This window comes from Schistocerca nitens, chromosome 1, assembly GCF_023898315.1.
Source record: "Schistocerca nitens isolate TAMUIC-IGC-003100 chromosome 1, iqSchNite1.1, whole genome shotgun sequence".
Lineage (NCBI taxonomy): Eukaryota > Metazoa > Arthropoda > Insecta > Orthoptera > Acrididae > Schistocerca > Schistocerca nitens.
The window spans coordinates 179,311,121-179,316,152 of NC_064614.1; the positions used below are offsets into that span (position 1 = coordinate 179,311,121).

At 35.9% G+C, this 5,032-nt stretch overlaps 1 long non-coding RNA gene across 1 annotated transcript; it reads right to left on the reverse strand.

Annotated features, from left to right (window-relative positions):
* Window positions 1-2,497: 2,497 nt before the first annotated feature.
* Window positions 2,498-4,822, reverse strand: LOC126234894 (uncharacterized). The gene is made up of 8 exons (XR_007544787.1): window positions 4,654-4,822; window positions 4,424-4,531; window positions 3,902-3,972; window positions 3,728-3,798; window positions 3,554-3,624; window positions 3,380-3,450; window positions 3,078-3,118; window positions 2,498-2,827 (listed from the first exon to the last, which is right to left on the reverse strand). It is a non-coding gene; the product is annotated as an uncharacterized LOC126234894 (long non-coding RNA).
* Window positions 4,823-5,032: the final 210 nt, after the last annotated feature.

Consider the following 5,032-nt stretch of genomic DNA (forward strand, 5'->3'; position numbering starts at 1 on the left):
ACTGTGTTTAATTTGAAGTTCTTATGCGATTTTAAAGGAATGATAAATGTTAAATACAGTGAGTGAATAAATAAAATATTTTCCACATGTTAAGCAGTCCTATACACAAATATTTTCCACCATTTAATTACTGGTAAAGACTTGGAGAGTGTGACATGCCGCCGCCCCCCATCCCCCTTTCCCCAGAAGCTTGGTGTAACACAGAACTGGAATATAGCCCAAGGTCTAGAGTATGCATTTTGAGCCCATTATGAAAATGGGAAGTACAGATCTTAAATCAGGAATCATTTAAGTGCAGTACTTGAAGGTAAACCAGGAAAAGTTTACTTATGAAGGTGCTTGTAGTGTCAGCAAAAAGTTCTTGTGTGCAGTTGCCATGTAGAACGCCAGGTGTAAAATTTTCCTCCATAGTTTTTTGAACACTGTCGGAACAAAAGCGAGGCACTCATATGATTCAATACTATTGTCTTTGTTTCATTACACTTATACAGATGTCAGAGTTCTGCTGTGTTAACATTGCAAATTCCTGTAGGCAGGTGGAGTATTTACCATAATTGTCATATTGGAAGCAGAATCAAATACATTTTTTAGGTTACCTGTCTCTAAATGATATTTTCAGGAGAAATGGGCAATGCTGCTGCTTATTGAATTAATACATTCAGTTACAGCTGTTTGGCCAACCATTACTGGTGCTGAAAGTGCGTGTCGTCATACAGTATGCACACACAGTCCCAAGCTGAGGCATATTACAAGCGTTAAAACCACTGAGGCAGATTTTTTTTTTTTAATATGTAAAGTAAGTTGCCAATAACTTTGAGTATGAGGTTATTGGACTTCTTCTTAAAAATAGTGTAGTTAACATAAAGACCAAGTAATACTTCAGTAATCCTGCCGAGATAAATTTTAAGGGCGAACACCTAGATTGTGATGCCAGTATGAAGTCTCAGTTGCAATTCCTTTTCCAGTGCCTAAGTTTAAAATGTATAGGCCCTATGTAATAAGTGGCTGGATTAGAGCAAGCAAGTTGAACAATTCACAGCAGTTTGGTTTTTAAGATGGTGACACTACAGCTACATTTAGGGAATAACATATGCATAAAACAGATATTCAGATTTTTCACATTGAAATGGGACTGTTTACCCGTGTCTATTAGAAAGATGAAATGTTAAACTTGCTCTCCAAATTTTAAACTTGTCTGCAGCCCTTGCTCTTAATTTGGTTCAAAGAAAGACACTGGGTGCTGGAAAGGTACATTCTCACCTGGTGAACTTACCTGCAACTGCAGGAACAAACTTCATTAAATTCGTTACATTTTTAGCTTTGTAAGAGACTTAACGGTGCATTAGCAAGTGGTCTCGGGAAATGCTAGTGAGTACAGTGAGCAGTAACCTTGTGCACATATCTAATGCCATCTGACTGGCTATTGCAAGGGATAAGAGCTATTTCCTACCAGGTAAAATGCACACTCATAATTTACTGAACAGGTTCAGGAAATGTCAAATATGTGGTGGCAGCTACTGTATTTCTGTTTAAATTCAAATAGATTTTATTTATCTATGGTTTTACATATGGCATTGTCAGTAAATATTAAATTATATAATGTTGGTGTAAATACAGTTACATTGTTATGTAGACAAGCTGTTTCTTCTACATAATTCAGTTTTTCAAGTTACACAGACTGCAAATATTTAAAAAAGTTACAACTTTTGTTATTAGGACACATTTTTAATAAAAGATCTGTGTTACAGAAAGCATTTTTCTTTTGGTATTTATCTACAGCATTTTACTGACAAATTCATAAAAATGAGCATTTTCTGAGCTGGAAACTTATACGTCCTGGCATTTGCCCACGGTCTGAAGGAAAACCAGCTCCTCAAAACCCCAGAAGGACGTTATCAACTGTGTACGGTTGTTGTGCTACATATTAAATATTTTATGTTGCAGTCTTGAGGGATCCTCTTCTTCCTCCTCCTCCTCTTCCTCCTCTTCTTCCTCCTCCTCCTCCTCCTCTTCTTCATCTTCTTGAATCTTGGGTTCGCCTCGTCAGGTTACATGAAACATTTGTACAAGTATGAGCAAAACAAACATGTACACACATTTCACATACCCCACATATTAATCTTGTTATTGAATGAATAATAAAATCTCAACAGTTTTAGTCCTCTCAAAGTGCAGGTGGCTCGTAATTAATGCAATTAAAAAAGTTCTAAATAACAAAGTAAAATTTGCTAGTTAGGATGGTTCATTTTTAGCAGGAGACAGGGACATGTATGTACATCTACAATCAACAACAACAAAAAGAAAAGAATCACTATTAGTGTGCATGTAGAACAAATTTTTCAAACTTGCGTGTGTTCCACCGCTGGTCGTGGCTCTTTCTGGTTTTTGGGTTTTAAATTTGGTTGGTATTCTTTGCTTATTCCAGTTTTGATCCACATGTTGTCACCAAATTCATTATGTAAAAGATAGCACAAAACAGATTATTGTATGTCTACAACATCACACATTACAATCAACTTTTATTACATGTATAGAATTTTTTTCCTTCAGCCTAAGCTCATGGATTATCATTGACTGACTGTCCTCACTTGTAATATTCTAGATGGTATTCCTGTTATTTTTCAAGTCGAGGTGCTCAAGATATTTCTGAAACATAACTTAAAGCAGCAGGTTTTAGTATACAGAAATAACACTTCCAGTACTTACATTCACTCACCATTTTAATCATTAAAAAGCCTTGTGCCTTAATGGCATCAAATCAGTAACTGTGCTCCATCCAAGTCACAGACCTACTGCTCCCAGTATGACCTGTTCCTCTGTCACCTTTCTGTGGACAAACGAATGAACAAATAGTTGACGATCTATAAGATTTAAATATAGTAGTGGATGATGATGAAATTCTGGTTAAAAATATGTGGTCTCTGCCTCATTAAATTGTTCATTGCCGTGCATATATCAACAAAACTAAATCTGTGTTTTTCAACAAACAGAAACTAATATGACAAAGAAAACACAGTCTTGGAAGTGATATCAATGGTCTGTGTTACCTATCTTTTGATGCTAGTGATTTAACTCACATTTATGCCACAGTGAAATACTTGCAGGAAGTGAAAGGTATCTGGAACAAAAGGAAAAAATATTAAATTTTAGTAAGCCCACAGTGTATGACGAATGACTTGTTTGTGATCCTTTATAGTGTAAGGATTATGCTATTATCTTAGTGCAATACATTATAACACTCAACTTTGCACAGTTACAAAGTGAATCAGAGCCCAAACATTTATTTCATTCATGTTCCTAGTTCTATCCCATACATCCTAAATAACTTATTCAGGCAAAATTATTCTTAGCATGAATTATGAAACACCAAAATACTCACATATTTTACATTTTGCTAGGCATCATACAGTTGTGTGGTCTTGTTTGCTTGTGTTGAAAGTGCCCAGTTACCTGCATATAATAAAAATACAAATGAGTTCACAATTTTCTACATGACAACATGGGCTCGAGAAGAGTAAAAGGTTTCCTACACATATTGGACACAAATACTCACATATTTTACATTTTGCTAGGCATCATACAGTTGTGTGGTCTTGTTTGCTTGTGTTGAAAGTGCCCAGTTACCTGCATATAATAAAAATACAAATGAGTTCACAATTTTCTACATGACAACATGGGCTCGAGAAGAGTAAAAGGTTTCCTACACATATTGGACACAAATACTCACATATTTTACATTTTGCTAGGCATCATACAGTTGTGTGGTCTTGTTTGCTTGTGTTGAAAGTGCCCAGTTACCTGCATATAATAAAAATACAAATGAGTTCACAATTTTCTACATGACAACATGGGCTCGAGAAGAGTAAAAGGTTTCCTACACATATTGGACACAAATACTCACATATTTTACATTTTGCTAGGCATCATACAGTTGTGTGGTCTTGTTTGCTTGTGTTGAATGTGCCCAGTTACCTGCATATAATAAAAATACAAATGAGTTCACAATTTTCTACATGACAACATGGGCTCGAGAAGAGTAAAAGGTTTCCTACACATACTGGACACAAATACTCACATATTTTACATTTTGCTAGGCATCATACAGTTGTGTGGTCTTGTTTGCTTGTGTTGAATGTGCCCAGTTACCTGCATATAATAAAAATACAAATGAGTTCACAATTTTCTACATGACAACATGGGCTCGAGAAGAGTAAAAGGTTTCCTACACATATTGGACACAAATACTCACATATTTTACATTTTGCTAGGCATCATACAGTTGTGTGGTCTTGTTTGATTGTGTTGAAAGTGCCCAGTTACCTGCATATAATAAAAATACAAATGAGTTCACAATTTTCTACATGACAACATGGGCTCGAGAAGAGTAAAAGGTTTCCTACACACATTGGACACAAATACTCACATATTTTACATTTTGCTAGGCATCATACAGTTGTGTGGTCTTGTTTGCTTGTGTTGAAAGTGCCTAGTTACCTCCATGGAAGGAAACCTCACACGGTTCCAGAATTTTCTGCAAGACAGTGTATGCATGTAAGGAACATATTGAAGATAATAATTATTCTTGTTTATATACAACTATTCTGATTATGAGTAGTTTAACAATGTACTGTGTTCTAATGATGTATCACTTACCAGCACTAATCACAGGTACCATTGGCATTCAGAAATATTAGTTTTTCTATATTCGATGGCTTGAGGCGGGTTCTTCTGTCATTTATTAAATGTCCTGTTTTTGAGAAGACCCTCTCACAAGGCACAGAAGTTGCTACAACATTAAACCTCTCTTTCACTACTTTTGCAATGTTTGGGTATATGTACTGATTTTGTCTCCACCAAGCCAGAGGATCCTCATTTCTACTGATGACTGAGCTGTCAATGTACCTTTGAACCTCTACAATAGCACATGACTGTACTGTGCCCTGTGGCTGTGCATGTTTCACTAACTTATCAAATATGCCCCACACAGACAAGGACTCAGTTGCCAAATTATTTGGCTCAACAGATTGTGAAG